Source organism: Cupressus sempervirens, chromosome 3 (genome assembly GCF_028749045.1).
Source record: "Cupressus sempervirens isolate cs-2001-9-10 chromosome 3, ASM2874904v1, whole genome shotgun sequence".
NCBI classification, from domain to species: Eukaryota; Viridiplantae; Streptophyta; class Pinopsida; order Cupressales; family Cupressaceae; genus Cupressus; species Cupressus sempervirens.
In genome coordinates, this window is record NC_143120.1 from 911,250,147 (window position 1) to 911,261,844 (window position 11,698).

General features: G+C 31.8%; 1 pseudogene; it reads right to left on the reverse strand.

The window, feature by feature from the left end:
* Nucleotides 1-9,530: 9,530 nt before the first annotated feature.
* On the reverse strand, nucleotides 9,531-10,390 carry LOC149569737 (putative 12-oxophytodienoate reductase 11 pseudogene; annotated as a pseudogene).
* Nucleotides 10,391-11,698: the final 1,308 nt, after the last annotated feature.

Sequence of the window (11,698 nt, forward strand, 5' to 3'; positions counted from 1 at the left end):
TCTAATGCTAGAAAAGATGTCAATATGTTTTGGGATATTACCTCATCTAACATTTTATGGCAAATTTTGAAGTGCAAAAATGAAGAAAGGTTTCAAAATATCCCTAGATTTCTTACTGAGGTTTTTTGAAGTCTCACATATTTTTAAAAAATTTCATAGATTCAAATAACCATGAAAATAAACATGGCTAAATTCAAAAGGCTGCTTAAGGACGACCATTCTACCTTTTTTACGAATGAGGTTAATAATGGATATTTCTGGAGGCTGCCGGATAATATACATGCTTTCAATTAAACATTCAACGGATTTAGCAAAGAGATTAAAAGAAGACCTCACAATGCTACTAGTGAGATGGTTTACATGCAGAAACAAATTCAAGATCCAAAAAGCATGGTGTAGATGGATGGCTCCTTGGGCTGGGTGGCTTGGGTGGATGTTGATGTGCTTTACTTGGTGTCATGGTTTATGATTTTGTTCTACTATTTCGTTGTATATACTTCATTTTTGATGGTGTGAAGCTTAACCTTTGAACGCTGATACTCTGCGATCTCTTATATTTTTTATCTCCTTATTTCTAATACAAAAAAAAATTATTTATAATTATTTTTATTAAAAATTATAAATAATCATAAACATACATGTTTTGTATTATTAATTTAATAATTTCTTAATTTCAAATTTTACATTGATACCAAGCATACCTATAACAATTTCTAATAAAAAGTTAATTTTAGTGAGAAAAAATCCTAATTCAAAATTTGATCTTTAGATACCCTCCATCACCAAATATGTGTGCACATTGAACTCATGGAATGGAATACCTTATCAACTTTATAGGATAATACTTATGTCAATTTAGAATATTGAGATATCCAACAAAGAATAAGGAAATTTGATTCAGCTAGAGGGTGGCAATCACCGTTTAAGGGTGATAATAATAATGGAGTAGATGTCAAATCTAATACGAATAGAAGGAATGATGTTGTTTCTAAATGAAATTAGAATTAGCAATACACCGGACCACTTGAAATGTGGAAAATAATGAACAATTAGAAAACGAATTGTCAATGAATCATCAGATTTAAGTTATAAGATTTGAGTCGGCTGAATATGCATATTCTTGATTACAGAACGAATAATTACATATTTTACAATCTACATGGCCAAAAGTGTTCTGTGTTTTAAATTCTCTCAGTGATTAGCGTGGGAATCGCTATAATATATTCTTCCATGCCACCACGGAGCCAAAAAAAAGTATACCAAAATGATGTATAAAAGCCTCGATTTATCTTTTGTGGCATTTGGGGTCTGTTATGTGTCCCCCACAGTTGGAACCCGATGATAATATCTCCACAACTTCAACTATGTTATCAATTGATTTATTGTCGCCCATGCCTGCAAAAGTATTCACATTTTCCTTGATGAAGATTGGACGAGCACATGCAGCGAGCGAAAACATAACGTTGAGGAGGAGCAGCACCGCCATAATTTTCACAATTATTGTCGATCTCGCCATTCTTAACGATTAATGTTAAGCTGAATAGAGAAATGTGAAGAAAGGAAAAATGAGAATATGTTATTTTGGGTGTAAGAGAGCAAAGATGTTGAATGGGTATGAAGGAGGAAAGCATATCGTATTTAGAGAGAGAGACATCATATTTTGTTTGAAATGGTCAACAATGATATTTGCTAAGGAATGGTGATGATCAAAGCAAAAGAATGGCGCGTTGAATTGCAGCATTTTCAAAAGGCCACAAACGGATTTTGGAGGTGTTTTCTATGTTGACAAGTGTAGTTAATATCGGTATTTTACAAGGGTAGCAACTTTATAATTTGTTGGTTCTATTGGTCATTTATCTACTTTTAAATTGTATACTAGCTATATATACCTCTATATATATATTACGCAGAGAGTAATCGTTCTCGAGGCGCCTATTTTTATTTAATCCCAAAGTTATTTTAATCGAAGTTGGGATTAATGAAAATAAAAATAGGGCCTCGAGAACGATTACTCTCGGCGTAATATATATAGAGGTATATATAGCTAGTGGCAGTCGCGGCGCAATAGGAAAAATATTTACTTTTTATTTTTTATTTTAATAAGGTTACTATAAAATTGTTAATTAATTTTTAATTAGAGTTGTATGAAGTTACTATTAAATTATGCTTCAAAATATTTTAAAAAATTTAATATAAGGAGTTTAATATAGATTAAAAAAATATTTTTTATTTTTGGGATATTGTAATGTAAAATGTTATAGTCATACATAGATATATGGTTAGGGACAAAGTTACCATTATAGTTAATGTTAACCTTACGGATAGAATTAGGGTTAGGGTTAGCATTAGAGTTAGGGTTGGAGTTAGGGTTAGGGTTTGAGCTATGGTTAAGGTTAGGGATAGAGTTATGGTTATGGTTATTGTTAGAGTTATGGTTAAGGTTTAGATTAGAATTATGTTTATGGTTAAGGTTAGGGTTAATGTTATGATCATGGTTAAGGTTAGGGTTAGAGTTATGGTTATGGTTATGATTAGGGTTAGTGTTAGGGTTATAGTAAGGCTAACGTTAGGGTTAGGGTTAAGGTTTGAGTCAAGGTTAAGGTTAGAGTTTAAAGGGTTAGGGTTTGAGTTAGGATCAAAATTAAGGTTAGGGTTAAGGTTAGAGTCCAATTATGGTAGAGTCAAATCCAAAGTTAGAGTTATGCTCATGGTTAAGGCTAGCGTTAGACTTATGCTTATAGTTAGGGTTAAGGATAGGGTTAGAATCCAATTATGGTAGAGTTAGAATTAGGGTTAGAGTTAGGGGTAGAGTTATGCTTATGGTTAATGTTAGGTTTAGAGTAATGCTCATGGTTAAGGTTAGGGTTAGAGTCATCATTATGGTTATGGTTAGGGTTATAGTGGGGATAGGGTTAGGGTTAGGGTTTGAGTCAAATATATCTTTTAATTTAATATAAGGAATTTAATTTAGATAAAAAAAAATAATTTTGGGATATTGTAATGTAAAATGTTATAGTCATACATAGATATATGGTTAGGGATAAAGTTAACATTACAGTTAATGTTAACCTTAGGGATATAATTACGGTTAGGGTTGGAGTTAGGGTTAGGGTTTGAGCTATGGTTAAGGTCAAGGATAGAATTGTGGTTATGGTTATCATTAGAGTTATGGTTAAAGTTCAGATTAGAGTTATGTTTATGGTTAAGGTTAGGGTTAGAGTTATGGTCATGGTTAAGGTTAGGGTTAGAGTTATGGTTATGGTTATGATTAGGGTTAGGGTTATAGTAAGGCTAGGGTTAGGGCTAGGGTTAAGGTTTGAATCAAGGTTAAGGTTAGAGTTAGGGTTAGGGCTTGAGTTAGGATCAAAATTAAGGTTAGGGTTAGGGTTAGTGTCCAATTATGGTAGAGTCAGATCTAGAGTTAGAGTTATGCTAATGGTTAAGGCTAGGGTTAGATTTATGCTTATAGTTAGGGTTAGGGATAGGATTAGAGTCCAATTATGGTAGAGTTAGAATTAGGGTTAGAGTTAGGCGTAGAGTTATGTTTATGGTTAAGGTTAGGGTTAGAGTAATGCTCATGGTTAAGGTTAGGGTTATGGTTAAGGTTTGAGTCAAATATTATTTTAAATTTAATATAAGGAGTTTAATTTAGTTAAAAATATATATTTTATTTTTGGGATATTGTAATGTAAAATGTTATAGTCATACGTAGATATATGGTTAGGGACAAAGTTAGGGTAAGGGTTTGAGCTAGGGTTAAGGTTAGGGTTAGGGTTAGATTCTAATTATGGTAGAGTTAAATTTATGGTTAGAGTTAGGGGTAGGGTTAAGGTTAGTGTTAGGATTAGAATTAGGGTTAAGATTAGGATTAGAGTTAGGGTTAGGGTTAGGGATATAGATAGGGTTAGGGTTAGGGTTAGGGTAAGGTTTTGGGTTAGGGTTAGGGCTAGGGTCAGGTTTAGGGTTAGAGTATGAGTTAGGGTTAGGGTTATAGTTTGAGTTAGGGGTAGACAGAGCATTATAATTTGGGTTAGGATTAAGGTTCGATTTAGGGTTTGAGTTTGAGTTATGGTTAGAGTTAGGGTTAGATCTAGAGCTAGAGTTAGAGTTAGGGTTAGAATTAGGGTTAGGTTTAGGGTTTGAGTTACCAATAGAGTTAATTTTATAGTTGGGTTAATGTTAGAGTTAGGGTTAGGGTTAGAGTTTTGAGTCAAGGTTAAGGTTAGAGTTAGGGTTAGGGTTAAAATTAAAATCCAATTATGGTAGAGTTAGATTTACAGTTAGAGTTATGGGTAGGGGTAGGGTTACGCTTACAGTTAGGGTTAGAGTTAGATTTGGGGTTAGGGTTAGGGTTAGGGTTAGGTTTATATTTAGAGTTAGGGTTATATATAGAGAGAGTTATATCAATGTTAAGGTTAGGGTAAGGGGATTGAGTCAGGGTTAACGTTAGAGTTAGGGTTAGGGTTAGGGTTTCAGTCAGGATTAAAGTTAGGGTTAGGGTTAGAGTCTAATTATGGTAGAGTTAGATTTAAAGCAAGAGTTAGATTTAGGGTTAGAGTTAGGGGTAGGGTTAGGGTTAGGGTTAGGGTTAGAGATAGGGGTAGACAAAGGGTTAGGCTTAGGCTTAGGGTTAGGGTTAGGGTCAAGGTTAGGGTTAGGTTTAGGGTTAGAATATGAGTTAGGGTTAGAGTTAGAGTTATAGTTAGCGCTATAGTTTGAGTTAGGGGTAGACAGAGTATTAGAATTCTAGCTACAATTAGGGTTAGGTTTTGGGTTACGGTTATGGTTACGGTTATCGTTACGGTTAAGGTTAGAGTTAGGTTTAGGGTTATAGTTATAGTTAGGGTTAAAGTCCAATTATGGTAGAGTTAGATTCAAGGTTACAGTTAGTGGTAGGGATAGGGTTACAGTTATAGTTAGGGTTAGGGTTAGGGTTAGAGTTAGAGGAATGGTTATATTTGGAAGTTTTCTTATGGTCATAGTTATAGTTAGGAGGGGAGTAAGGGTTGGGATTTTAGATTATATTTATTATTATATAAGGTGCCCTCTATAATAATATGTATATTCCCATGCTCATGGATAAGGTTAGGGAAAGAAGTAGGACCACGATTATTAGTGTTACATTTAGAATTTCATTTAGGAGGGCATTGTGTGCTATTTTTTCCCCCTATTCAACCCATCACTGATGTCTGATCTGAGAGACCTTAAATAGGATAGGTTCTTTGCAGAGGGTTAACATCACTAAAGTTGGCGGCTAACATTTTGTGTTGGCTCGGTTTCTTCATTGACCATGCTAGATCATTTTTTCTTGGTCAGGTTGATTCATGCTGCGAGATTCGGTAACTCTTATTTCTTTGCGAGCTATCTTCCCATCTTCCCAAAAGTGCAAGATGTTGCCATGCATTCCCATTCTAACGTTTCTTTATACGCTAGTGTCTTTGAAACACTCTAAAGCCTAGAATTGCACAAGATTCTACCATGCATCTCCATTTTGATGCATCGTCATGCTACATTGTTTCTTCAATTCTCTGAAGCCCAGAATTGCATCATGCTATGATGCATTGCCTTTCCAACATTTCCTCACTCCACAATGCTTTCATGAGTCTTTGAGACCCAAAATTGTGCCACATGGAGGGGGTTCACACCTTTTGTGCTATCTTCTTCGTTCGTTGGGAGGAATCTCTTCACTGCATATTAATCATCCATTGGAAATAAAGACAATCTTGATCGACGAATGTGACTTAATCCTTCATTGGGAGGAGTTTCCTCGTTGCATCTTAGTCATCCTTTTTGAGGGGAGAATCTATATCGATGGTTATGACTTAATCCTTCATTTGTGAGGATTCACGATGCATCTATGCCGTCTATTTCGAGAGGAAGACCTTCATCGATGACCATCATTCATTTTTGGGGAAACGAAATTCCCCCTTGTGGTCAACCTTGAATTTTTTGTGGGAGGTTAACACATCATGTTATCTCTTTTCGTAGTTTTATGCTAGCGACATGAAAGTCTTTCCTCTTCTTTCCATGAGTCTCCACTCTAGTGCCTCCTTACGCTGCATTGTTTCTTCAACGCTCTAAAGCCCAGAATTGCATCATGCTACCACATGTCACCTTTCTGACATTTCCTCACTCTGTAGTGCTTTTGCGAGGCTCCAAGACCCAGAATTGTGCCACATAGTGGGGGTCCCCACCTTTCGTGCTATGGTTACAATTTAGATTTTAGGGTTATGGTTAGAATCAAGGTGAATTCTAGAGTTTATAGAATATTTAGAGTTAAGATTAGGGATTAAATATACATGAGGGTTAGCATTGGGTTGTATGATAGTTACAATTAGGATTATAGTTAGATATATCATTTAGATTAGGTTTTAGTCAGGGTTTAATTAGACTTAAGATTAGGGTAAGGATCAAGGTGAAGTCTATATTAGGGTTCATATCATGCTAGGATTGAAACTAATGTTAGGGTTAACGTTGAAATTATGATTAGGGGTAAGGTGAAGATTTATATTTGCTCATGATTGTGGTTTGTGCTAGGATTAGGGTCTAAGCTATGATTAATTTTATGATTGTACCTTTAGGGTTAGGGTTTTGTTTAAGTTTATGATTATGGTTACAACTATGGTTTATGGTTCAAGTTTAAAGTTGGGAATGTGATTAGGATTAGGGATTAGTAAAATTTTTAAGAGTTTGGTTATAGGTTTACACCATGGTTAGGACCTTGGGACTGGATTTAGAGTTTAATATCATGGTTATCCCTATAGTTAGGTTTTGGATTTTGATCAATATTCTAGAGTTTGTTTTTACATTATGGTTAAGAGTTAGATTTTAGGGTTAGGACTATAACCAATATTAGTGTGTAGGTTTTTGGTTTAGATTATGGTTTGGGCTAAGATTTTCGTTATGATTAGAGTTTAGAATATCAATAGGGATATGTTTTAGTTCTATAATTATAGTTTAATGTTGGATTATAGTTAGATTGTACATCATTGTTGGGGCTAGGGCTAAGGTAGGGGTTGCTGTTAGGGTTAACTAAGGATGACAATTAGGATGGTTTATCTTTTCAAGTAGAAAAAAAACTCATATTGATTGAAAAACAAAGAAATTATACTTCGAAAATATTTTTCTATCTCATAATAGATTCATTTATTTAAATTATTGTATTAGTTAATTAGTCGTTTGATGTTTCAAAGTAAACATGGCTTATTTTATTTAAATTTAAATAATATTATTGTTTTGAACTAAATTTAGCTTAATTGTTAATGATCATATTTATATTTCTAATATTAACTCCAATTTGATCAAAGACCAAATATATTTTTGGTGTTTTTGTAAACGAACTTGCTTAACACTTCCCTATTTCAAAGTTAGTATAATATAATTTCTATTGTCTTAGATTTGAGAGTAAGTATATTAAATAAGTAATAATAAATGAACATTATGATTAATATATTTCTAAAATAAAAATATATTACTTAAAAACTTGTTTACTTTAAATGAATAAAGTACTCATTTACTTGTAAATTTTAAAAATATAAATTAATCTACATATATATAAAATATTTATTCTTTTTCCTATTTGCATACAAATTAATTAAAATCTAAACTTTAAACTACATAAATATTTTTAAAATATATATCCATCAATAATTAGTTTAGAATAAAGTAAAATCTAAAAATTAGACACATATAGAATCTTTTTAATTTCTAGATACATGTTTTTCTAATTTTTTCTACATACATATACTAACATTTCTATTTTATATTTTGTTTTTACATTATGGTTATTTCAATCAAAATATCTAGATGTAAATAGAATTCTTTTCAAAAAAATCTAGATGTATATAGAATTCTTTTAATTTTTTACATACATAAAATGATGACTTGCATGCTTGAAAGTGTGTATAAAAGATGGCTTGCACATGGAATGGATCACCTTAAATTATAACCCTTAAAATGGGTCAAGGATCTTGAGGCAAACTATTAGATTTTTATATCTAATTAAAATTAATATATATATTAGATATAAAATAGATATAAAATAGATATATTAATATTAGCCCTAATGTTTTCAATTTTAATTTAACCCTTAGGTTTAATTTTATATCTATTTTATATTAATTTAACCCAACTATTAGATTTTTATATCTATTTTATATCTAATTAAACTACGATAACTTACACAAATACAAGTCGTTATGTAACACTTGTTGCAATATACACTTTTTAACGCCAATCATCAACTTCGAATCTCTCCCTATTAGATTACGACACTCTCTATACAAGGACCAAAATGCACTTTTATTAATTAATTTAAAAATTACATATAACAGTTTTATGAATTTTAATTTCTAAAAAAATACACACAAATTGATTATGCAGGTGCATTTTGACCCTCCATAGCCAACACCTTAGATTACATCTACTTTGGTGAATTTGGCACTCCTAAGCAGGCTTGGAATTTGACGGCCGCTCCATTTTTTTTTTATGACAGCTAGATTTTTTTTCGTACCTTTCATTTTACGTTTTAAAAAAAAGTTGATTGTCAATTCTTTTAATTTAAAAATAATTTAATAGATCATTTTAAATTTAAATATTTTATATTTTAGACAATTATTATATAAATTAGTCATCTATGTAAAATTCTCTATGAAGGACGTATAATTATAAATTAGTAATCTATACAAAAGTTTCAAATAAAAGAAGCAAGTTTCTAAGTTCATATATTTACTTTAAGAGATTTTTAAATAATATAATTATATATAAAAATATATATCTAATATTTTAAATTGCTAAAAACAAATTTTTAAATTTACTATATTCTATTTCAACAAGTTTCTAAATTAATATAAATATACAATCATCAAATACAAAATAGAAACATATATAAACATAAAGGGAAAAAAAGAAAAAGAAACATATTAATATTATATATTTATCATACATATATATATTATACATATTATGAAATCACATTTATGTATATTAAATAAAATACTAAGTACATTTATGTATATTAAATAAAATACTAAGTTGCCTATAACAATAACTAACATTGAGAGTTTAATAACAATTTTTGATAGTTTAATAATAAATTTATTTGTCATATTGATAGTTCTCTAAAAATTTACCCTATCAATTCATTTGTTCTTACAATTTTTTTAGCCCGTCTATACAGTTCAAAGGTGTAAAAATGGCTAATACGACATGTGTTTTCGTACTTTAAATACATCCTTAAATCACAATTAATAATAAATTTAATATTCAATATTTAAAGTTCAGATATACCATCTATGTTTTCTTGGATATTTTAATGAACCCTAATTTAAATTTAAATTTAGAAGACAAAAATGGTCAACGCAAATGAATCTTCCTCTTTAAAAAAGTTTGCCAATATTGACTTATCATATTTCATGGTATTGAAAATTGATTGATCTCTAACACAAGATAAATTGTCTGAAAATTGAATGAGAACTCTGGCTTGCAAATATCTGGAGAAGGTATGATTACATTGGACATATCAAAAGCACTCAAGATTCGAGGAATAGATAATCTGTGTATCCAACAACAGGATCGAAAGTATAGAATGTTTCTCTGTGTTATTTATTGAGGGGCGCATTCACCTCAAATCTTTTCGGCAAATCTAGATTTGCCAAGAACAGTCATCCATAAGCAATCAAATCTGCCTTGCCACTGGAAATAGCTTCATTAACATCATCCTGTTCATAACCCCCTGTAGCCAAAAATGTCCCCTTGAATGTTGTTCTTATGGGAATCAGGCTCTTTTCACTCGCTATCGTTGTCTACGAATTATCAATCCTGGGCTCAAAGAAATGAGCGTACAATATCTTATATTTATTCAGAGCCTCCGCCATGTGAAGTCCCTATGCCTCTAGATTTGAGTCATATGCTTCTGCATGATCTGAAAAATGGAGAAAGCTGAATTCCCACATGCTCTGCTCCGATTTTATCCACCACTGCTTCCACAACTTCAAGTGCAAATCTGCAACGATTCTCCAATGTTCTACCATAGCCATCTATTCGATCATTCACGCTGTCCTTCATGAACTAGTCCACAAGGTACCCATGCGCCCCATGGATCTCAACACCATCAAACCCTGTTCGTAAAAGGACTGATTATGTCAACAAAAGGAACATTCTCTTCTTCAAACCAAGATAGATCAGAATAAAAAAACATACCTGCATCTATTGCATTCCTGGTAGCATTTCGAAAATCAACAACTATATTGGGAATTTCCTCTGTTTTCAGAGGCTGGGGAGGAGAGAAATCTGCCACATCCTTTCGGTTCGGAAGAGGGATCTTTCCAGAGATTGGTTTGCTTGTGGAGGAAACTAGAGATTGGTCATTAGGCTGATAATCTGCATTCCAATGCACCCATTAAATACAAAATACACTATTTGTTGTGGAGGAGAGCCAACCAAATTAAAATTAATTAAAATTGAAATCTAAATCAAAGTAGAATATTATAACTAATTTTGAATTTCAATTTACATCTACATCTAAATCTAAATGAAAATGTAAATAAAAAATAGAAATCTCACCTACAAAAATGTTACTCCAAAACTTCAATTTACTCCTATTCAAAAACTCCAATCTGATCCTCCAATAACCTCCACCTCTTCCATCCTGCAAAAACATAAAATGAAAATGAAATGAGGAGCCTTGGTTTTATAACTTCTGAGAGGCTCCTCATATCCCCCAACAGATGTCTCTTCACATTCCATGAATTTGTTTCAAATTCCCCCACTCCCCGCAAAAAATAAGCATGAATGTGCATGCAAAATTATTTCGCCCCTATTTTTTCGGGCCCTATTTTTTCAGGTCCTACTTTTTCGGGCCCTACTTTTTTGGGCGCATTATTTCGGCCTCCATTTGGCTTCCTATTATTTCGGCCAGCTATTATTTTAGGAATTCTTTTTTAATATTTAATTTGGAAGTTTGTAACTGCTCCCAAACCTTTTTTATTGACAAAGAATCTTGGCATATTCCCGTGCTGGGCATTTGTGCTGCCATTGTATAGAATGCCTCTCAGCGTAATAACGGGTAAAATTTATTTGACCATATAAAATATTAATTTTTTATACAACAGTCAATATAACACAAATTCATTACAATCAATAAGTCAATATAGACAATAATTTTGAAACATAATGGATAAACGGAGAATGCATATTTGTCGTAGGGAGATGCAAACGTTTGAATAATTCAATATCTGAATAATTCAATTTTCAAAATTCAAAGTAAAACTATGACGCGTTGAAGATGAAGCTGTTACGGTTGAGACAGTTAAGCGCTTTCACTGTGTTCAAAAAGAGTTTTTATTACTTCTTTTTTTTGTTTTTTTTTGTTTTAATAAGGGATCAAACATTCATCTTAGATTTTTTTCTACTTTGACTTTTTTAAAATTTGAATACAATTATTAGCGTGTTCAATAAGTAAAACATCGATTTTTATAAAGGTTACATATTTTTAAGTTAAGAATTTAGTGGAATTTTTTTGGTGTGAATAGTACTTACACGAGAGTAAAAGTTAGTGCTTCAAATATCAAAAAGATGTTGTAGGTTATAATTTATAATATTGAATGGAAAATATTAAAATGAGCTATTGAAGTATGGAAAATTAAGTCATTTAACTCATGAGGACAAGTGTCAAATAGTAATATGTATTTTTTGTAAG